At 37.1% G+C, this 23905-nt stretch overlaps 1 protein-coding gene across 1 annotated transcript in view; it reads right to left on the reverse strand.

Annotated features, from left to right (window-relative positions):
- CDH12 (cadherin 12) overlaps positions 1-21864 on the reverse strand; it is a 630395-nt gene extending 608531 nt beyond the window's left edge. The window contains exon 1 of the mRNA XM_076330376.1: positions 21736-21864. The gene's annotated coding sequence lies outside the window, so the exon portion shown is untranslated. The remainder of the gene's footprint in view (positions 1-21735) is intronic.
- Between the last annotated feature and the right edge of the window lie 2041 nt (positions 21865-23905).

Raw genomic sequence — 23905 nt, forward strand, 5'->3', positions numbered from 1 at the left:
ATAATTACAGGTACAGAAAGATATAGGGAAATATCACAGTACCTTTTCTGTGTTTTTCCTTGAATTTTGGAATTTACAAAGTTTGATGCTTGGTGGATTTGTGATTGTGACTGATTTATGAGTTCCCTTTCTAGTACATACAAAGCACTGCGGCATATTCCCATCACCTTTTTGAGCCTTCCCTGTGACTTAACCCACTTTTGCTTGGCCCCTTACCCAGACAAGCAAGAAACTGTGGTTTCCTCTGACTCAGTGTCAACTGAGGAGTCAGCTGGCTGCTCTCAGCTTTTGGACAAGCCAAAAAGAACAAGGTCCTAGCTGTTGGAAGGCCCAGTGACTAGACTTGGAGGCCGCATGCTGCCTCTAAATCAGGGTTTTTTTCCCATTGTAAGAAATAATTTTTTTTTTTAATTTCTACCTCTCTTTTAAATCATGTTGAAGATGCTAGATAAGCTCAAACATAATAGGGAAATACATAGACAGATATACAAAGACAAAATGGATGCATAAATCTAATTTTCTAAGGAATCCAAGCATAGCTTTTTAAGGAACAACACTGATTTCATGGTAGGAATTTGAATTCATTAGGGAAGAAGGTAAACGCATAAAAATTACACTGAGTTTGTAATTGAGAGCCAGCATATTACTGTTGCTTAAATTCTTAAAATCATGAATATCTCAGTTATTGCAACAGTAAAAAGATTAGTGGATGGTTAGTTTTGTTCTGCAGAGAGCACATTATATTTTCTTGTCATATATCAAACTTTTATTTCCAAACCAAATCTTTTGCTTCATAGGACAGCATGTTCTTCAAACTTTGAAGAAGTCACTAAGTTAGGTCTCCCTAGAGGTGGTGGAAGACATTCACTTCTGAAAGCATACTTAGAGCAACACGATGTTTGGGTCTCAGAGGACAAAAACAATGTTCTTTCAATTTATCAAGACCAGACAGAGCCACCATGGAGGTATCATAAAGATTGTGATGCATCTTTTTACTGTTCAAAGACAGTGGGCTGAACTGAAGTTGCATTAAAAGCTTAGGCTAACAGGGAACTTATTTTGGGAACTAGAAAGGGGGAATTGTTTGACGCTACTTCTCTACATGTCAAATTTACTATTAACACATTCTTTAGCTTTCAGGACACTGTGAGACCTATGTGGCATCTCTTCTTTCTCTTCACATCAGTCTGTATTCTTCTCTTGGGCCTCCCATCTAGGTGGGATTAATAGTTTTCACCTGTGCACAGATGCACAGGGAATTAAACAAAAGGACTAATCTGACACATCTGTAGACAAGGCCTGTGATCTTTGTCATTTTAGTCTTATGTAAGGCAGCAAATTAAGTAAAATATAATTTAAGGGACATTGGATATTTGGAGATGAACAAATAATTGTATAAAACACACTACAGACCATACTTTAAGTTAGGGCATCCATATAACAACTAAAATACCGGGGAAAGAGTCAGAAACAAGACAGCTTGAAACAATAAATATGCTATATTTCCAGAAGCACAGATTATGTAACAATAAATAATAAAATAGACTTATATGCTTGCTCTATTTAGGGAAGGATAATTCTCTATTAATGAAAAGTAATGAAAGAGTCCTCTGAGACAACATTCCCCCTTCCTTGAACTCACAGGTTCCACATAGGCTCTCACCTGCAGGTACAGAGTTGTCACGAATCCTGATTTAGAATCCTGCAGGCTACACCAATTTTCAGAAAGAACATGATCTAGGAAATGTACATATATGACGTAATATATAATCCCTAGTAAGCAAACCATCTGCTAATGTTATCAACACTATGGGTTTCTATCCTTTTAGCTTTCTATTATATCTACTCTGTAAGTAATATCATCTGTATCCATCCATGTTCACGACATCTTGTCTGTATTACTTTCCTCTTTACTTACTCCCTGCATTGTGTAAATAAGATTTTAAATAAAATCAAGCCACATAAAGAACACAGAGGACCTACTTTCTGTGACACTATGCACATCTGTACGGCCTCATCACCCTGCCCTGCAGCTTTATTATCCCTAACTGCTTACGTGTCTCAGGCTTCTGCCTCAGGCTATGGAGTGGCATTTTCAGAATAACCCACTGTATAGGAAGACATGGTAAGTGGCAGCTGGCTCAACTAGGTATTTTTTGTTTGGTGTCACAGGGACTCCAGTATGGAAGAACTCATAGACACAAGGAAGTTAATCAGCTGCAGTCTTCCGATTAAACTGAAACTGGACAAAATCTGATTTTCAGCATGTAGAAAAATAGTAAGAGTAATTAGGTTAAGAGTAATTATGCCAGATGAAACTATTAGATGCAGTTTTACACATTTCATTTAATTCAATATAAAGTCAAATGTATTTTGGAAAATATTTTCCAGCTTTTTTTAAGATATCACCCATAACAGTAAGCTCCTCCTTTCTCTGACTGAATAATGCCTTACATTTGAAGTTAATGTTCACAGGTTGTATCTATATAAGCAAATGAAATATTATACAGGTCAAAATATAAACATATACCATATAAGGATCAAGCCACATTCAGAAAACTAGTATTTGGGGAAAAATAGAGTGAGGATAGTTTTCCCTGGGGAGAAACTTTCATTGAAGTATCTGTCAGAATGCTCAATTAGCAATTTTAAACATGCCAACTTACTGCTGCGCAGCCTCTGTTCTGATAGCCAAGTGTTCAAAAATAGATTCTCCTTCTTCATCTTCCTTATTTAAAGCCTTCTTGCCCCATCCTATTTAGCAATGCGGGAAACAGCATTTATTTGTTCACCTATACAAAGCCTCCCATAGCTAAGAAACAATGAAATGGTCAACCTAATGGAATAATTTGTTAGCTACACACTATTTGGTCCAGATAGACTTGGCTGAGAAGGCCACAGACCTCCTTGGAATCCACCTGCTGTGACAGTTACAGTCTCAGTGACGTGACATAGGAGATCCTGCGTGACTCTCTAGCCCCGGTTACAGCCAGGGTTTTCACAGTATTAGGAGTACAATTGCAGCTAATATGGTCGGTACTGAAACAGTTAATCCTTTTCCAAGGCTACTGGTTTTCAGTTAACATATTTCAAAGGATGCAGGCAGGTGGCATCACTTGCAAAGCTATTGTTTTAGTTTGTCATGAGACAGAGCAGCACCTAGATAGCATTGAAAAGTTACCATCAAACAGGATAAATGAAAAGCCTGCCTGTTTGACAGAAATAAGTTAAATTCTTCAACAAATAAAATACCGCACATTTTTTAAAGATTGCTGAGATGTCTGAATCTGTGTGGAAATTTCAAACACATGAGTTTTCCTTAAAAACATTTTGTAAGAGCCCTTACTGTAAGTCTTGCCAAGGTCATACAGGAGGTGCCTGAAGTGAACAAATGTAATAAAAATAACTCTGTATCTTTTAAAAAACATATGAAGAGCCTAGATCACAGGCTGTCTTACTTCACCTATTCTGGTTGCCTAATTATTCAAGTGTCTCTACAACAAAAAAAAAATTCTTAGCGAAGTATTGCTTATGTAGTGAAGGAGACATCATAATATGTAATGCTTTTATAGTAATCTGAATTAAGATTCAGCTTTGCACAATAAAATCCTATCAGAACCTCTGCAGAAATCCAGTTATATTGATTACATATATCTAGGAGTTTCCACTTTGCTCCTTTAAGTAATTTTCTCATAGATCAGACCATACTATATAGAGATTTTCTTGTATTTACAGACAAAGATGCAGAGATATTGGATGTGTCTTCACATCCTCAATTCCATAGTGCAATGTGTATTTCTACAATGTAAAGAAGTAAAAATAGAGGTGCAATCAAACAGCAGAGACATCTACTAAGGTACAAATATAATGCAAATGCACATCACTAAAAAAATATTCCAGCTCTTTTTGTGCTACATAAAGCCTCAGGCTTCTTTCTCTGTATCTGATGCATTTAAGAACTATTGTTTGCTGCAGATGTGACCCAGCTTTCTTGGAATGAAGCAGACGGCTCCTTAAATCTAATACGGTAGCATTACTGAGCTACGTTACTTCTTTTGAATGAGAGAAGGGAAGATACAGGAAGGCCAAAAGAGGTAGAAATTATTAGAAGAAAAAAAAATATGCAAAAGAAAAAAAAGCACAATTAAAAAAAAGCTTAGAAGAAAAAAGAAGGGATAATAAGGACACTATCAGGATTCTGGGACCGCACACATGCACACGCACACAGAGAAGATGCCCTGCACATCATGGACAAGCTCTGCCTAAAAAAGAACACAAGAAACAATCTTACTGCAGAAATAAACAGAGGCAAGTACACAGTTTTCTGCCATTTTCAGTGATTCCTTGCCGGTGATAGACTAGTGAATCGATCATTTCTTATGCGCTATTTGAAGCAGTAAGAACCAATGGTGGCTGCACATGACTCAGTCTTACGCATTGCACCTGCTTAATTACAAGCCATAGAATCAAAGGAAATAAAAATTACTCTGTGGCTTATTGCTCGAGCCCTCAGCAAGGCACGTAAGCTGCTCTTGTGTGCAGCTGTATTACAAGGAGATAAACGCTTTTCAATGAATTACTTATTTTTTAGCCATAAGCTCAAGAGTTTTTGCACTGTGAGACAGATTCAAGGTTACAGATCTTTCATCATAGATACCTGTTTCTCACTGTCTGCCTTTTTTATTGAACCATTTTGTGTCTACACTTATAGAGGACGAAACAAATGCAGCCAAAACACATCCCCTAGATTAGAATTTGTAAAAAAAAAAAAAAAAAAAAAAAAGTTGTATGAAGAGGTGGTTAAAATGTACCTTTTGTCCATTACACTGTTTCAGACTTCAAGTGTTCCCACGCCTCACAGACAATATTGAATCATCTGTAAAGAGTCTGAAGATAAATTTTAGACCAGCTAATATTGCAGAAAGTAACTCATCTGAGATTTAGGGAGACCAAGGTTTAAAGTCCCTGCCTGGCCCAATTCAGAACAGAAACCCAACCTGCCTCTGAAAGTGTGGGTAAGTATTCCGCCCACTGTACTACTGAGTCATTTAGAATTCCCATCTCTACCAATGATATTTTAATTTTTTATAAAAATTTAAATAACTTCCTTGGAGAGACTCAGGCTGTAATAGTATGGAGGTGAAGTTACTTAAAATGAGAGCTGGGTTGAAGCCAAGGCAAATAGGGATCTAAACTTTACTTTCTTACATCCCCGAAGTATTCCTTAACCACTCTGCTAATTTCTGCTTTGACACCTTTCTTCCTATCTCTCTTTTCTTCCATCCTGGGCATACAAAACATCTTGAAGCAATGACAGTACCTCAGAAGAACTAACTTGGACTAATCAGAATTTTTCCACCCCCCCCACACTACATGCACCTGTCCTGTTTGCCTGCATAGTTATCAGATTCTCATAAACAAATAAATATACTCTCTTCATATGTGCATGAATGTATAATGGGGATATAAGTAAACTTGATATCACCCTTGCAAGAAAATAGCATGTACGAGTACATAAAAAGGAAAGTTTACTTCATCTCTCTGTCCTGTCTTCTCCCCCTAATACACATGCATTAAAACATAGACCAGCAATGCAGGTAGTAGAAGCACACAGCAGACATCACAGCATAACCAGACTGGTAAAATATAGTTGACTTAGGAAAAAAAACCCACCTAAATTAAATTTTGTACTCCACATTTAGACTCGGCAATGAAGCTATAACAACCTCAGAGCTGCGTTATTATCACCATGCATTTGGCCCATTTGACATATTTTGATGTTAAGCAAAGTATGCAGAATGCATTTACACAAGCCAAAACCAAAATAAATTCATTGGTCTCAGATGCAGTACTGATCTACTCTGGTACTCAGAAACAGAATATACATAAATATTGTATAATGAAAAAAATATACTCTGTCATTTCACAAAAGAAGCATTTCATTTGTTGTAATAAATTACTAATTTGACAGATTGCAGACAGAGTAATGTTTACAATATTTTAAGGTTCATCTTGTTTCCTTGTTCTTTTGTGCTGTTTTGGCAGTGACAGATAGTTCATGCTTTCCTTTTTATCCGACTGTAATGGGAGTGCAGTAAATTATATCTGAGGTTATTTTAGCCAATCAGAAACCCTGATTAGTTGTAGTCTAATTAAGGAATAATGAATGAGAAAGTGACAAATTTCCTCTTCCTCATTTATTTTTGTAATTAAATTGCATACTGCGCATCAATCAAATAATCTACATTATTAGAATTTGCAAACTTTTTTTGGAACCCACATGTTGCTTTGTTGACAGGAGCATTTATCAGGTTTTATGGCCAGCTGTCAAGAATCATAAGGTACCAACATTAAGCTATCTATCTGATAAATGTCCTCAAGGAAAGATGGAAAATAATCAGCTGTAGCTGTTACAAGAATGCCGGAACAGCGTGCAGTGTTTCCACAAAGTGTAGAAGAGGGTCAGAACTTGATGTTAAGATAATAATTTACGTTGTCAGACAACGTAATAATTCTCCCAAGCTCTTAAACCTCTACAATTTAGTCTGTGGTGTCATTTGTCCTTCTGTAAGTCTTGATCTGGAGTGAAGAAGAGGTAGAATAAACTGAGTGCTGAATAAATTAGAGGTGAAAACCTCTATAAAGAAGATGGATAAACACAGCTTTCCACATTATTAAGTTTACAAGCAACAGATAAAACATACTTTGAGGGCTTAAATGTTATGCATAAAACGTGGAGTTAGGAAGTAGTAAGTAAGAGACGTTTAGGAACATTCAAAATATAGGGATTTGCTTTTGAAAACTTTCAGCTTTTCAGAGAAAAAAAGGGCCAAAATACAAAATATAATTTTAGCCAAAATGCTCAGTTGGAATATTTCCTTAATGTCATATGATAGGGGGAGTTCAAGATTTATAGAGTTTCCCTCTTGTTTTAATGGGACTTCCATCTGCTCCTATTTACCATATTCCCTGTGCTGTTACACAGACCAACACTTTCCTTAGTGAATAAGACTGTCAAGGCCATGAAGCGTTGTGTGGGGGGAAATGCAAACAGTGTTCCTGTCTTTCAGTGAGAGGGAGCACATGAGGCAACAACTACAACTTCAACATCATGCAATCTTTCTGACTTAAATGCTTTCCATTTTCATGCATTTTTCTGGGGAATATTTTATTTCAACTATTTATTTATTTATCTTAAATTTTCCTTCATGAAAGCAAATTCTGTTTGCAAAATGTTTTCTTCAGCTGAAATCAAATTCTCACTAGAAAAATATTTCTGACAGGAAGGTTTTGACCGGGGCTTCTACAGCTCATCCTGAGGCTGGCAAAACTGACTCATTCTCAGTAGTTCACAGCACCTCTCTTTTCTGTTCCCCATCTATGAAATGTGGACAATCACTTCTGTACATTTACTTAGTATTATTAAGTAACATTCAAACTTCCTGTTCTTATAATTTCATTTTTTTTACTTTCCTTTTTTTAATAAGTATCTCATCATGCCAATAGTTATTGCTGCAGTTGGATGACTTAATTTTCACAGGGTGATAAAAAATGATAAAAATTTCAAATGTCAATAATTGTCACATACAACATGGATGCAAAGTGCATCAGAACTAGCTGCCTAGTGTCAAAAATAAGCTGATCCACACAATTTATATTACCTACAGCATTAGCTGCTGACTAGCCTCACATATTACATAAATAAATAAGTAAATTGAAGTGAAATTATATAGTGACAGCAGTCATCAGAAAACCACTCCTGTTATCAAAATAAGGCCATTTTTTTCCCTCTTATCCATTCCCTTTACCAAGATACCACAGTACCAAGTTTTTATTGGAATTGTTAAATTATATCTGAGGCAGAAATAAACATTGTCTTTGTAATTTGAAATGAATTGGACATTCATGGACAAAAGAAAGCCCCATGTTATAATTCTAAACTAAGTTCAGAAAAGTTTGAAAAGTCTTTTCTTCATAGAGGAAAAAGTGCATGATATAAAGCAAACTCCAGGAGAAGCTGTGAGAGGAAGATTTTTTTCTGTCAGGGGTTCTGTCTTACAGTAGATCTAATGAGCTTCTTAACACTCATGATGGGTAAGTTTACATGTCTATGGGTATTTAGGATAGGCAAGAGATATTTGATAGCTTCCAAAGAAAAAGCTTTGCACTTGGCATAAAAAAACATCATTTCTTGCTTTGCATTGCTTCTCATCTAGGTTCAGTCTCTATATAAGGGTTTAACTTGAATCCCCAAGGAAATCTGCGTACTTAGCTCCTACTTGAGAATTAGAATGCAACAGAAGGAAGTTATGGCCCTAAATTCCTGTGAGGATCTTTTTCTATTTAAAATATCAAGACAGAACAAGAATCCCAACTCTATGCTCTCAAAGATGGTAAAAAGAATAATGACTTAAGCATGTATTCTCACCACATATTTTCACATAGCAAATAAATAAAATAGTTCACAAATTCCTATGTAGATATTTTGTCATGGTGACATTTACAATTTCTTCTCTCTAGGGATGGATTCCACTAGTCTATATGAAAAATAACAATAGAACCAACAATTTCTTTCAGGCCATCTTTTTCACTGCACTGTTTTCAATGCAAAGAAAATAAGAACATAGTGATACAGATATGCCACATTATATATTATTATTATGTATGTTGAGAATAAAGATAAAAATAAAAAAAAAAAAAGGAAAAATCCCATGCTTTTGCATTATACCTGGCAGACAACTTAATCTATGTTTATCAGCATTAACACAAACTTTGAAGTCTTGAAATGTTAAGCCTTTATGTTTCATTGCAAAAATTATTCTGCTGTAAAATTACTAGGTAATAGTTACAACTATGGTTATGGTTTGAATGACAATCTTTGCTTTGCTTGCAAAAAATGCCCATAGTTCACATGTTCCCTGGTATTAATCTGCAGACTTTGAAAGATGGGTCATTGTATTCAGAATATGAACTAATTCTGAATGTTTCTTAGATACGATCAAAACACCAGAATTTTTTTGATACATTTATCACTGGAAATGGGAGCTGGGAAGGAGGCAGCAAGACCTTGGAATGTGGTGAGTTTGAATATCCTCTCAAATTTCAGCAAGCCCTATATGCTTAAGGAGGAAAAACACTTGAGAGAAATAAGATTGCATGACTTTAAGCTTCCAAACACAGGAATATAATATTGATCCTCAAAAATCATTGTACTGTTGATGCAGGGGGAGGGAAAAGGAAGAAAACCTCTTTCTATTAATGCTTCAGGAAACTATCACAAGGGACTTCTGAGTCCTAAATTTGCTGCAACTCTCAGCAAGTTAAAATATGCAAAACTTCAGAATTTTAATGTAGTAAACATTTCAAAAGCCATTTTTCACTATTTCACTGTGAGTATTATACCACTAAGCAGCTGGGAAATCTAATTTAGGTTTGAAATCTGCTTACAGTTTTGAGATCCTTGGCATTATTTCTGAGGAGGTCCTTGTATAATGCTTTTAGAGCAGAATAAAAATGTTATATATTGAGAGACAAATCCATTGTAAGGTAATGAAATGGCTTTACTCATTTATTGTAAGTGCCCATCTTTTTCCCTTTTTCCATGCCCAGCAGGTCAACACAGCAATATTATTTTAATCACATACAATTCTATTTCTAATGTCTGATTAAAGCAACCAACCTCCTCTATAGTATTCGAACTATTTAGAAAATGTAGTTTTTATGTGTGGGTGGGCAAGAAAGAAGTCAAAAGGGTTAAAAAAGGCATATTTTAAAATATTTCATTGATACTTGACACTGTTGACTGTGGTTGTATTTGTCATTGTCTAGAAGCAGAGAAAGTGGAAAAGACAATGTTAACAGGTGCTTTCCATTTGGATTTTTCACTACTAGTGGCTTTCCTTAGAAAAGTGTTCTTGAACCACGTACAACTATTTTCTCTCCCTAGTGACAGAAGCTGTTGGAGAATCTATAACAAAACTAATTCACTTGAACGGCATTATTTCTTACAGCAATTTTTTTTCTTTATCTAGGTTGCACGTGAAGTTGGTAGCAAACAAAGTTCATTTTTTCTATGTCACCAGGTCTTATATCTTTATATAAGAAAGTATAAGGAAACTATTCCTCTGCCTATTCGTGTTTTAGCTGTAGTATATATTAACTAGGAGTGGTTTATGTTTAGGAAGGTTTAGTGCTAGTGAAGTTTATGACAGTTTTACTGGAAGCATTTAACAAGATTCAGCATTTGTCAGCAGCTGGACCAGTGAGCAGCTTGATGGTCACTGAGTATAAATGCAGTGGTAGGCAAGAAAACCCAGATCATACCCAAAAATGAGAAGTAAAAATAAACCTTAAGAGCATTTTACAAGCATTTACAAGCACATTCAAAATTTCACTTCTTATCTTATCGCTTAGACTGTTTTGAATTGCTGTGCCTAAGTGAGGACAATCCTTCAAAGTAAATGACAGTGTGGCAGCACTGGAAAAAGAAATTATTGTTTTGGTACTTGCAGTGTATTCACAACTAGAAAACATATCCTTTTTTTCCCTTAATGTGGCTACCAGCCCGAGTCTCTTCTGTGTGATATCTACAGTCAGTACAAAAGTATTGATATGTTTTCTTCCTGTTGGAAATTGCTCCATCTTCATGTTAGATACTCAAACTGAAAGGAAAAAAAAAAAAAAGATCACAAGGCACTCGGCTTGCAAATAATCTCTCACAGCAGGTCAGGGTCAGCTAACTTTCCTCACCAAAAAAAGAAAAAAGCAAGTAGCAAAAGACAGAGAGGCAGATCTGATTTCTGCTAATGTCCAGCCCGTCTGCTCAGCCAGATGGCCAATTGAATCACAAGAGGAAGGTGTCACAGTCAGAGAGAAACCTGAGCCTTTCCTGCTTTATCATACTCTAGCCAAAAATAATAATTCAACAGCAGCCAACAGAACCCTAAAGGCTGTGTGTACTAGCATGCCGAGCTTTCCTGTAATCACTGCGATATCTCCAGGAACAAAGGGTGGCATGAATCATTATTTGGATGTGATAACATGACCCATACAAACATTAGGGGATAATGGGCAAGTCTGCACTCTGCAAATCGAATCACACCATGATCCATCATTAACCTAAGTGAGCTATTGCTTTATTGAAGTAGCCCTGTAAATGAATAGGTCACAGTCTATTTAAAAGCTGAGAGATTTGTTAATGCTCCAAGGACTTATATTCTATTAGAACATACAGCCTGAGTATAACTGAGGTTGTAAGTATGCTCTTAAAGGGTAGGTAGGAAAGAAGGGAAAACCTAAGATTTAGACAAGAATAATTTTAGACCGTTCCACTGAAACATACTTATTTACACATATATAGAAAGGTATGTTTATATGTATCTCACTTTAAGTTTTGTCTTAAAGAAGGAAGAAAATAATCACTAATTTAAAAATGTTTTATTCCTCACAAACTTTTATAGCACAAGGAGTTAAGACTTTGGGACTGTGTGAAAATTAATGCACTTCCAGTTAATCTGAATCAGCACTACATGACAAATTAACATCGCCCTTCAGAAAAGAGCTTCAGAATTCCGCTTAGGAGGTTTTCAACATTAAGCCATTTAATTGCTACTTTAGGAACTCTGAATTTTGCATAGACATAAGTCCAGGTGTTAATACCAGTTCTTCACTGTTCAGTTTAGATAACAGGACTGAGCTTCAGAAGCAGTTAAGACAAACCTTTCAAAGAATTCCCCCTGCCCCCCTTTATATTGCATCCTGGCAGCCTTATTTAATTGTGGATGCAACAAGGAATTATGGACACCATCCTTTGAGACTGCTGAATCATAAACGAAGCAGGAATTATTTTTCTCCTAAATTTTCCTGAAATAAAGTTTAAATCAGAATTATTTATTTCTTTGCCAAAAAACCAAAAATTGTTTTCTTTTTTATCTTTACAGAAGGGGAATAAATAAATGAGTCTATTAAGTAAATTGTTATATGCCAGCAAACCAGTTTTGCCTGACAAAGGTAGTAATGGGCTTAGCAGTTGAGAGGAAGACATCTTCTCCAGGAACTGCATGGGTAATTTGGGAAGAGCATATGCAGCAGAACTTGCTAAATAGTGGAGAAATCGGTAATCCTAACTCCTGAAAGCACTTTTATTTGCTTCTAGGAAGGACAGATGATTTGCTTCCACTTTCTTCACTTTCACCTTGAAAAATTTAAAAAAAAAAAAAATCTATGACTACTTCCTGTATGACTCTGTTATATAGCTGTTCTGAGTATACTTTAGGTGTTTTAAGGGAGTCCGTCTTGCACTTTTTGTGAATTCCAGGACATCCACACAGAATAACTTTGATTACATTTCTAAAAGCGTACCAAAATAAGTTACTAAATATTACTATACACACTGTTTTGCTAATTTCTTTGTTGGGCCATACTTCACTTTTGATATACTCAAATTATATACTCATCTCCTTCACACTTCCTCAAGACCCTCTGAGACTTTTACCTGCTGGACTGAAATTCACTACGACATACTGCTTTTACTGACAAGAGCCTGAGTATAAGGGTAGTCAATTTTTTTTCTCCAGTCACGGCTTCACAGAGGACATTCATATTCATGTTAAAACAACTCAGTTCACTCTACAGCCTTGGGAACCAAATCCAGCAAAATACCTTTCCTGTGCATAATAACGAAGTCCCCATGAATCACATACAGCTTTTGTTGAATGTTAGACACTTGAGTAAGCTACTGTATCAGACGCTTCTCTAACTTTGAAGCCTGTCTTACACTTGTATTTCTGGAACCTACCTGATGGTCTAATATGATTTTCTATAAAATTGAAATAGCATACCAACTTTTATAGGTAGAAGTTGTTTACCCTTAAACAGTTAGGATTGTATGCAGGCCACTGATGAGTTCTTCTTCCTGATTTCTATTTGATCTAGTAATCAAATAAAAATGCATTTTCTCAGTGTAAGGGGGCAACAGATAAATTAGAGAAGAGCATACAGAAATCAACACAGTTGCTTATGACAAAATTTAGAAATACATGACAAAAAAGCTGCAATCTATTCTTGATCACCTTCTCTCTCTGTCACAGGCAAGCAAATGACACTGATACTTTGTTCGAGTTACCCACTGTAGAAATAATAGTTACATTGACCTGAAAAGTTCATTCTTGTCTCCTGGGCTATCTGGATGAGTTCTCAGAACCCAACATTAGCAAAATTTTGTTTTGTTTTGTTTTCTCTATTACTGATATTAGTTTTTAAACGGATGGAATTAGTCTCTGCTCCTATCACTGAGAACAGACGCCATGCTATCATAAAAAATAGAGAATGAATAGCAATATTTTTATATGGTACATTTTCTATAGACCTCACTCCTGTTTATATACATCCATTTACATACACCAGAAATCCATCTGTATGTGCAGTCAAGAACAGCCTTTGGCCAACTTTGTGGCTGGTGAGAGTACCCAGTTTTCATGTGTTAGCAGAGTTCAACTAGTTCAATAGGTAAAAACCTAGGTTTAAGGACAAAAAGACACAATCTGAAAGCCCTCTGAAGTTTCACATGGTAAAATGCATCCTCATTATGTAGTATGTGGTCGAATGTGTCTGTCTTTTAACACAGAAGGACACTTGGCACACCTTCCAGTAATAGATAGGAGAGTGCCTATATTTTTCCAATAGCTATTTCTTTCTACCTAGTTTAGGTGGCTGTTGTAGGTCTTATGTGCTGGAGTGAGATATCCCTTTCCATGAACATACATATTAAATGAAGTGCTTGAAACATCATGTGCTTTTGAGTCACACAATGGCCTTCTTTAGACATGCTCACAGACTTGCTTTCTCATTCATCTGTATGCTTGTGTGTGAAAGTTCTTCTTCCAACAGTGGGCCAAAAGCAAAGCTTAAGGCCTGAAGTAGGTTACCTAATGTTTACATGAAGGAAAGGTCAAATCTTTGACCTAAAATATAGCTTATAAATTAAGAAAAGGTAAAGACAGGTGGTAAGAAAGTGGCAGACTGGTATGAAACAAATCACCCAAGGCCATGCCTTACACTTTAGGTGAATCTTCATTAGGTTTACATGTTACTATTAATTAGTGCTTAATTAATACCTCATTTTCCTCTATCAGCCCAAACAAGTGCAGACGTCAGACAGCAAAAATTTCATAGGAGAATCTGTTCTGACAAAGTCTGCCACCTGAAGGAACAGGGTTAGAACCAGGCCATTCTCCTGGCTGTTGGTCCATTTCCAAAGAAATCCACAGTGCAGTTTCATGGCTTCCCTGAATTGTACTAGCTGCAGCTCCCAAAAGGAGCTTTAGCAGCAGGAATGAAATGAGCAGGGCAGCAACATGGTAGCCATACTCTCTGCCTGGCTAAATGCCCGCTATTTGCCAATAACAGAATAGTGCTATCTTTGCGACTGAGAGAGTCTCCAACCAAGGATAAGCCAGCTTTATTCCTGCTCTGTGCTCCTAAAGAGGTTACGATCAACCAAAACTAAGGCCAATTTCTACAGGAATAAATAATTACTGCTGGAATGCAACATGAAAGATGCTGATGAATCAAGCCTGTCACGCCTGTTCATTGAGCTGTCTCTTCAGTGAATCAGGCAGCTTTATTTCTCTGACAAAGACCACAACCAGGGCTATTTCCATCAATGCCAGGGAAGTCAAAGCAAAGAGCTTTTATTTAACTTTAGCTAGGTTCAATTTCTCTTTTTCTTGCTAAGTATTTTAAACCAAGAATGGATTTCAGTACTATCATTTCCCTATCTACCATCATTATTTTTTAATATGCAGTTCAATCCATCAGATCATTAACACATTCTCCGTGAGACTCATTTTGTTACTTTGAAGTGTTTTCTTTTAGCTGAAGTAATTTTCAAGATGCATCTCTAATTCCATACAAGTCCCATCATATTTCATGCTGTTGTCAAAGTCTTCAGTAGTTTATAAGACATAACATACAAAACAGAACTGAAAAAGAGACTCCTTCTGTGGGTGAAAGCATTGCGTAGTCTGCCACCTCTGACTCTGTTACCAGAGGACAGATGTTTGGAGAAAATCTGTCATTTTGTAGGTGACAATGGGAACTAAAAAACAATAGCTGCAGATGTCATCTATCTGGACTTCTATCTTTGACACGGTCCCCCACAACATCCTTCTCTCTAAATTGGAGAATTGTAGATTTGATGGGTAGACTGTCCAGTGGATGAGGAATTGGTTGGATAGTCTCATCCAGAGGGTAGTGGTCAACGGCTCAATGTCCAGATGGAGATTGGTGACGAGTGGTGTCCTTCAAGGGTCTGTATTGGGGCCAGTACTGTTTAATATCTTCATCAATGCCATAGACAGTGGGATCAAGGGCACCCTCAGCAAGTTTGCAGAGGACACCAAGCTGAGTGGTGCAGTTGACATGCCTGAGGGACGGGATGCCATCCAGAGGGACCTGGACAAGCTCGAGAAGTGGGCCCACATGAACCTCATGAGGTTCAACAAGGCCAAGTGCAAGGTCCTGCACCTGGGTCGGGGCAACCCCTGGTATCAATACAGGCTAGGGGATGAAGGGATTGAGAGCAGCCCTGCCAAGAAGGACTTGGGGGTACTGGGGGATGAAAAGCTGGACATGAGCCAGCAATGTGCGCTCGCAGCCCAGAAGGCCAGTCGTATCCTGGGCTGCATCAAAAGAAGCGTGGCCAGCAGGTCGAGGGAGGTGATTCTGCCCCTCTACTCTGCTCTGGGGAGACCCCACTTGGAGTACTGTGTCCAGCTCTGGAGCCCTCAGCACAAGAAAGACACGGACGTGTTGGAGTGGGTCCAGAGGAGGGCCATAAAAATGATCGAGGGATGGAACACCTCTCCTATGAAGAAAGGTTGAGAGAGTTGGGGTTGTTCAGCCTAGACAAGAGAAGGCTTTGGGGGGACCTTATTGCAGCCTATCAGTTCTTAAAGGGGGCTTATAAGAAAGATAGGGACAAACTTGTTAGCAGGTCCTGTTGTGACAGGACAAGGGGGAATGGCTTTAAACTAAAGGGGGGGTAGATTTAGACTAGATACAAGGAAGAAATTTTTTACGCTGAGGGTGGTGAAACACTGGCACAGGTTGCCCAGAGAGGTGGTGGATGCCCCATCCCTGGAAACATTCAAGGTCAGGTTGGACGGGGCTCTGAGCAACCTGATCTAGTTGAAGATGTCCCTGCCTACGGCAGGGGGGTTGGACTAGATGACCTTTAAAAGTCCCTTCCAACCCAAACTATTTTATGATTCTAAGTGCAACAGGAGCGTCTACTTTGAAGCTGTGGTCAGGGCATCTCAAAACTCAGTTTATAACTGAATTTTGCTGTAGATAGTAAGAATCTATGTACTGAGACAAAGCAGACAACAAACATAATGCAAAGCAAAAAATGAAGCAAAATATTTGTCACAAGATTTCAAAAAAGTATATATCTATAACAAGCTATGACATAAAGTTCACTCAATCTGTCGGGGAAATGCAACCCTTTTCTGGTGTTTAGCAAAGCAGTTATTTCATAGTCCCTCACAATGGGTTTCACTGGATAAAAGAAAACAAATCAGTCAAGGCAAAATAATAAACAATGAAATTAGGAAAGAGGATCCAATAAATCAAAGTGCCCAAGACAGTGTGTTTTACCCCTGTTTTATTTGATAACAATGTAGGCTTTTCAGTAATGAGAGATGACTAGCGTCTTGTAGTACATCCCAGGGAAAAAAAGAGTACTTTCTTTAGCAGAAAGCTTCTTAAAACCATGCTGGCATATATGGAAATCATCTCTTAATATTAGGCAGACTCTTAAGTGGCATCCTAAACAGAGACACACTTAACCATCTTTCTTAAATTGGTCTCTGAACAGCAACTTGTATTAACAAGGGATGGCAGAATCTGTACTCCTTTACCTTAGTTTTTACCTTAAGAAATATGCTCTCAGGTTTACTCTGTGGAATCTGATAGTATCACAATACAAAATAATGCACATGTGAAAATATACCACAGCATTACTTCCACTACTATGGCATGACCACTTATAAATATCATACAGCTCCTAACCGTAGGCCAGTAGGAGTGAATATACTGAGACAAATTAATGTACCACAGCAGAGCCTAGCCCTCCCTCCCCATCAAAGACTTTTAGGAAAGTGAAATCTAGAGTGGAAAAAAAGAGGGGCCATCTTTCATGTAAGTTGTTATATTCCGGTTCCTTTAATGAACAGTCAGTTGCCTAAGAAAAAGCAAAAGTCACATGGTATTTTTCATAACACAGTGTTATAACACATAACACTTCAGACAACATCCCTTCTTAGTAACATTTGTCTATTAATGGCAACTGTTGCCACCATGCGCCATAATTCATTTCTGTGCGATACCTTGAACTTGATAAGTGCTATATAAACCCAAATTCTGTTCACCTTTTAAAATGTCTCATAAAAATGTCTCCATTTAAAGGGTATGTATAAACACACATAATATAAACATACAAATGCTTTAAGTAGAGGCATTTTATGAGTCATTTAAAAGCAGAATAATATTTGGCTTCATATAACAATTTTCACATTCAAGACCCCTCAAAGTGCTTTGCAAATGAATAGCCTGGAAACCAACCAATATATTGATGCTGCAGGTAAATACATATGATTTGAAGTGGAGCAGATAAATACAGAGGTATTACAGTTTCTTCTTTTAACACAGGAATAGAAAAGCCATGGTTAAATTAAGAAAAATCAAAGACACTATGGAATCAGCATTAATTTTTTTTTCTTGTTCTGTGTTTCTCACTTCTTCTCTTTATTAACATTCTTTAATTTACAGGTTCAAACATATCAGCTGTCAGAAATGAATGACAATGTGGAAATGAGATTAAAATCTGGCTGTTTTATTCAGCAGCATACTGAAAAAATATCAGTATATTTTATTGTTTAAAATAACACAATTTAGACCTTGTAGAAATATTTTTCTTTATGTATTTACACTATAATTTAACTGACCATGTTTCCTTTCTAGACTTTCACAAGATGATAACACTTCTGCTGGAGTTATTCAACAATTTGTTTATCTTTGCTTTTTTATTTATAGTTTATAGTTCAGTACATACACACACATATATCACTGTTTGTCAATATTACAAAAAATATTCAGAAAACAGTTTGGTATTCCTAAAAGATAGAAATAGAATTGCTTAATAGAAATAGATATGTGATTATTTTTCACAACCTCGTGATTGTGAATTGGACAACTGTGGTAACTTAATCAAAATGCAAGTTGTCATCACAAAGTGATTTCACACTATACTCACATCTATACTATTAACTATGCTGTGTGGTATCAAAGTATAAGTAATAGAGGCAAAACTTTTATCAAACTTTGAATATTGTTATATAAAAATTGGTATATCTTGTTAGAATCAGAAGTCGAATGCATGACCAAAATACAGCTTTAAAAGTAAATATAACCTAACGTAAAACATATTCTGTTTCTTTGTTGTAACAGTTTCAGATAATTATATTACATCTAGAAAATAAGAATACAGATGTAAAGATCACATGCACTATCTTATGATCTTTAAAAGCATACAGATAAGCATAAGAAATATATTCAACAGCAAAAGGTATGATGTCCCCCTGGGCAGACACCGTCATCTTCAGAACGTCATATGTGCAGAAATTATTTTTGTACAACCTCCTCAAGAAGGTTGATATTTATTATCAGTTATGCCTAACGAGAAATATATGTTCCAAATAATCTTTGTTTTCATATTTTAAGAGTCAGTTAACGCATAGGAAACTGTGAGCGTTGGATCAGTTTTATAGTAGGGCGCATGGTAAGAAAAGCCCCACTCTACCAATGAGATGGCTGCACGTACTTCTGTGGCCGTATGTACAGCAGAGACAAGTCTGCGTACCCACCCCCTCGCCTATGTGTTTCATTACACGAAGACAGTGCAAGTTTTCACCCTGACTTTATCTTCTCTGCTTTACTGTAACATTTTACATTGCATGTGCATGTCTGAATAGTTTAGCAAGGTTGATATGGGACTAATAGATCCTATGAGCATGTTAAAGACAGTTTACCTGAGCTCTGGATGATCATAAGAGTATTTGAAAAAACTGATAATGATGCTTTACACAGTTACATGTAACTTACCCACTTCTCTAATTCTGTGATAAGCGTTTAAATACTTACTTAAACACAACTTCTTAACCTTTTATAAAGCATTTATAACCATACCTTTAAGACAGTGTGACAGTAGTATCCAGATAAAAGCAATAAAGACAGAAACGTCATGCGATTTTCATGTTACACAGATGTCAACAATTTCTAAAACATTCTTATACAGGAAAGTATTTAAGATAATTTGAACACTAAAAAAGCTGTCAGCCTAAAAATTACTTAAGGAAAAGCAATTTAGGAATTTGCTAGCCTATAAAATTTTTAAATCATCTCAAGCACTACTATTGAACTAATGGGTTATTTAAGGTTGAAAGAAAGCAAATTAAGCATTTGCTTTCCTTCTGAATACTTATGACTAGTCATCTTTTTCTTCAGAACAAAACTCCAACTGATGGGAACAAAAAGAGAAACTGCATATAGCAAGACAACCGTAACATTTATACTCGCCATTCTGTTATCTGTTCTATATTCTATGTCACTGCAACTGAAATAGTATTTCTTCTTATATATTTGGGAAAAAAAAAAAGTATCGAACATTTTGAGCGAATTCTGTCTACATATTTTGAACAGAAAAGAAATTGTGGGATATCATATTATCTCTATCTGATATACCATTCAACACAGTAGGTAAACAAATACCATAGACTTGACATTCAGAACGGGGGGGGGGGGGGGGGGGGCAGCAAATTAATCCAAATAACCAAACTTGAGGGAAAATGTCATGTATGTGATAAGATTTGAGAAAGACAAATAAATTAGTTTTTAAAGAAATCTTTTAAAACTAAAGCATTTTGTTTCTTGCTTCCCAAAAAAAGAATCTGTTTTTCCTCTCATCTCTAACAGGGACCGCAATCTCAGCAAAGAGCAACATCAGGTAACTAGTTTGATCAGCCGAGATGGAAGCCTTTGGTCTGCGTGCTGATACGTTCTGGAGCACTCAAACCAGTTCAGCAATTAACTGCTTGTGACTTCTGCAATGTAACCATCTGGCTTTCAGATCTGGGGAAATATTTTGTAAGAAGCCTTGAAACCTCTTAAAAACATGCTGTGATCAATGAGAGGTCTAACAAGATGTTCAGAGGAGTGAAATAAAGACCTCCTGACCAATTTGTGAATTTCCTAAAAGCACAGTTTCATAGAAACATTTTAATCCCAATTTATTTTGTATCTGAAATGCAATCACATACACAGCAAAAGGTACATTATCATAAGACCTACTTAGTATTCCTCAATTGTTAGGCTTTTTGTGATTTATATTTGAACTTGAAAATAGGGAAAAAATTACCAATAACCTCAACAGTTCATTGATGCTATCCAGCAATAAAATAGCCTGCCTTCCTATTTAGCTCTGTATAGATATTTGGAAATAAAGAAAAAAAACCCAACACTATTAACCATCACTCAGTACACACAGAAATTAACACAAAGTCCATCACCACCATAGTGTGCTTTGAAAGGAATATTTAAAATACAAGAAACAGGTATCCTTAAACTAGACTAAAAATTCAGAATTGCAATACCAAAGCCACAAAGCCATTCACGTTAAACAATTACATGAAATATTTATCAAGATAAGTACCCTCACACATTTCTATTATAGGCACGCTTGCAGCATGATTTATAATTCAGGGCTAAACTCACCATTAAAATGTTTGTATAAAGATTATGTATGTTCTACTGCTCATCACATGACTAATTTGTAGATCAATTGGAAACCTTACTATACTAAATCGTGGCTTGCATTTGAAAATCTTGTATGTCAGGGTTAAATTTTCTCACCATTGAATTATTTCTGCAGTGCCTTTTTTTTTTTTTTTTTTTTTTTTTTAAGGGAGGAGGCTGCTCAGGTGTTTTCAAAGTTGCTTCAAGTCAAATTCGCATTCCTTACCACCCTTCTTTTAATTGAACCTTATCACTTTAAAGGTCAATGCTGCAGAAATTCCACCCCCGACCCCCACCCCCCCATATTCCTGCCTTCCCACACACACATACAGGAAAGACTGAGTGCTTCAAAAAAAAAAAAAAAAAAGACATAAAAATATGGCAAACACATTTTCAGTCCCACGAGTTTCACACCATCGCTTATTTGTTTTCCCTTTCAACTGAAACAAGTCCCCAGTTTGGCTCTACGTATTTTCCTTTTTATCAGCACTGATCTTACTACCCATCACAACCAAATTAGTTGCACCCACAGCTATGTATTTCAGAGCCGCTGCCCGACCTGGTGGAGGACTGGACGCCTGCAAAGCGGGAAGGGAAAGGTGCAGCTCCTTCCTCTCCCTTCACTGCCTCCTCTTCCTTTAGGCACTGCGGACTTGCACACTTTGTTTAGAACTTACTGAAGTTTTGCGATTCCAAACCGGGATGAGCAGGAAACACAGCCTGCTAATCCACACGGCCTCATTTCTCGCGTGTGCCCCTGCTGCTCCTCCGTGGAGCCAGCGTCCTTTTGTGCAGTGTTTCAGGGGCCCCCCACGCCACAGCCACAGCCACGGCGATGCAATCCCAATTCCTCCTCCTCCCCCTCCCCAGAAAAAGCAGCCTTACCTGCTACATGAAGCTGCAGCAGCACTAGCAAGACCAGCAGCAGCAGTATGCACAGCAGCGATACCTCTTTCTCTGAATCACTGTAGCAACAAACTGCCCTTTCCCGTGTTCCCCTTCATTCACAAAGGATCTCACAGGCAGGAGAGACAGGTAGAAACCACTTTCTTACTGGAAGAGGTTGGCTCCCTTCTCAGAAACGACTGAATTCCTCTCTGTGGTTCCCTACACATTTACCCTTCAGATCAATACTGCTCTTCAGCAGCAGCTTGAGCTCAACTGCAGCTGATAGAGACTAGCCAATTGGTATTGAGGATTCTCTTTTGGTAACCCCCTCCCACAAAAATAGGCAGTGTGCGTTTGAAATTTTATTAGTTGTGGAAAGTAGTTTTAACCCCTTGCTTGAAAACTACCCTAAGCTTTTGGAGCTCCAGATAGCCTCTCATTTTCTTTTTGCATTAAGAAAAGCTCTGGCTGACCAAAATATCCCCACCTGGACCCTTTAAAGCTGGGTAACATTCAGTGAGAAAACTAAAACATCTCAAACCGCAATCAACTGACTGGGAGGATGATGTGTTTGCAATCTAGTAGATATAGCATACGACAAAACCAAACAAAAAAACCCCAAAGAAACTGCATTACAATCTATCAGCCAGATATAATCTTTTTTTTTTTTTTTCCTCATAGCCTTCCTATATTTCTGACCACAAAACATGTTTGAACTACAATCAAACAAGAAAAAAGAACTTGAATTGTGGCATACACAGTCACAATAAGATGCCTAGAGAAGAGAGATTTTTCTTTTGGCTAGTGCTGAAATTTATTTAATGGATAAGGCTTTTTCATTTCATCAAGGACACTGAATGCTTTACGTTTGAAGAAATAACTTTACTTTTAGACCCTCAAAGTAAGTATGCCACCTTCTTGTTTGTTTTTTGGCATTTATTTGCAGGCGAGAACTGCTGTAAAATATGTTAAGTCTGAGAGCCTGTTTTTCTAATGTAAAACAAAAGGTATGCTACATGGTTTACTGCAAAATAAAACATTTAAAAAGGACTTACATTAAATTTTGAACAAAAAAACTGTATAAAATATACAAACACAGAGGTAAGTCAGCCATGTAACCTTAACTCTGCCTCCTCTACATGGACAATGCAATCTTCATAACATTTCAATATCCTAAAGTTTGTACTTGCAAATTAGATAGCCTGCCTAGTAAAAACACACTTAGGTTTCCTCTATTTAGCTGATAAGAGTGCAGTGCTATATATAACATAATACTCAGTTGACAGAGATAGGCAAATGAATTACAGATACATGCATGAATTTTAAAGTGGCAGGCAGCAACTTCATTAATTTTAGTCAAATAGGGAAACAGGGCTAACTGCACTGTGAAACACAAACCAGCTATCGCACAGTAGACGAGGCCTTCCTCTTGGTCCACTCATCTTTCCATGGCCAAAGCTGAAAATAAGTACCTCCTTCTGCATTACAAAGACATAATTCAGAAAGGTTTGGCTTCTAGCTCGTGGGCCATTTGCAGCCTGTTAGGATAATTCATATGACCTGTAGGCTCAGTTTCAGCAGCCCTCTTTTCCAAAAGTAACTTGGGAAAGAGGGTATGGTGTACTGAGCTGTTCTGGTAGTGGGTGCAAGACAGTTTTGAGTTCCCTGACTCTCAGGAAATTGTTTCCTCAATGTGATGCCAGTTCTGAGCAAGGTGCCTCCAACAGAAAAATCTGCCTGGTCCAAACTCTATCATTGGAGAAGCCTGGAAAAGTCTGTATCAGTCTGCTCGTGTGCTTCTCAGATCAAGTCAGAGAGCATGCTGCAGAAAGTAGTAAGTGTGCAGGATACATGCTGCGAGAAGTAAAAAGTATGCAGGATATCTGAAGCATACCAACATCATAATGTCCAGAAGCACAAGACCCATTGCCAGATTGATTATACTACACATATATATACACACACATATACATATACACACACACGACCGGCTGTATTGCGGAAAAGACCTTATATTGCTGTCCAGTTGCAAGAGATAGGTAGGTTTTCCAGCACGCCAGAAAGTCAAAGAACCACAGATGTCAGGTTAAGCTACGACAAACTAAGATTCTCTATCTTTGCCCATGCTAGACACCATTTTACAATTGGAGTCAAACTGCCTGTAGCT

The sequence above is a fragment of the Aptenodytes patagonicus genome, chromosome 2 (assembly GCF_965638725.1).
Source record: "Aptenodytes patagonicus chromosome 2, bAptPat1.pri.cur, whole genome shotgun sequence".
NCBI classification, from domain to species: domain Eukaryota; kingdom Metazoa; phylum Chordata; class Aves; order Sphenisciformes; family Spheniscidae; genus Aptenodytes; species Aptenodytes patagonicus.